The sequence below is a fragment of the Suricata suricatta genome, unplaced genomic scaffold (assembly GCF_006229205.1).
Source record: "Suricata suricatta isolate VVHF042 unplaced genomic scaffold, meerkat_22Aug2017_6uvM2_HiC HiC_scaffold_28777, whole genome shotgun sequence".
In the NCBI taxonomy this organism is placed as follows: domain Eukaryota; kingdom Metazoa; phylum Chordata; class Mammalia; order Carnivora; family Herpestidae; genus Suricata; species Suricata suricatta.
Genome location: NW_021874633.1, coordinates 1 through 765, shown reverse-complemented (window position 1 = coordinate 765; position 765 = coordinate 1). Strand labels below are relative to the sequence as shown.

General features: G+C 49.9%; 1 non-coding gene across 1 annotated transcript; it reads left to right on the top strand.

Annotated features, from left to right (window-relative positions):
- Positions 1-380: 380 nt before the first annotated feature.
- TRNAI-AAU lies at positions 381-454 on the top strand. Its single transcript has one exon. It is a non-coding gene; the product is annotated as a tRNA-Ile (tRNA).
- Positions 455-765: the final 311 nt, after the last annotated feature.

The window sequence follows — 765 nt, the reverse complement described above, 5'->3', positions numbered from 1 at the left end:
GGGAGAGCGCTCCGGAAGGCTGACGGCAGTGTTCTCTCTGGCTGGTTTGTCTTAGACTTTGGAAGCGAATCACGCACAGCGCCCACGTGAGCTTACTTGCCTTCCAGCAGCCAGAGGGGTTTCAGTCAGACGCCTGGGAAGTATTCATTTGTGTGTCTATCTCCTTTCCAGGGGATTGTAGGAGTTCACACAGCAGGCCCGGGACCCCAGTCCTCAGAAAGGCCTGCTTGCAAGATGGGCCCGTGGCCGCCACTGGGAACCTAATTAAGAGAGTTCCCACCGTTTTCCAGGTGCAGGAGCCGAACCTGTTCCTGCAAACCATACAGTCCTAAACTAAACTAAAATGACCTTCTATTCTTATAAAAGATTGCTTCGTGAACGGCCGGTTAGCTCAGTTGGTTAGAGCCTGGTGCTAATAACGCCAAGGTCGCGGGTTCGATCCCCTTACGGGCCATGTACGACAGCATTTTGGCCTAAGCTTGTGGGACCCCACATAGCCACTCATCAGGATCAAAAGTCCAGACCTTCTTCTTCTCAAGAAGGCTATGTATTTTCGCTTCGCTTTGCTTGTTTCTAATTAAAAGTAACTAGACTCACTAGGGATTCTTAAAGTTACTTGAGGGAGTAGGGTGCGAGTGAGGCGGTTGTTTTAGGAATGGGAGAATCAAGGACAGTTATAGACATGTGCCTGCTCAGTTTTTAGTGACCCTTCAAGAGACGGTATTATTTGGGCGCGTCAGAGAAGCTGCAATAGAGAAAAGGAGG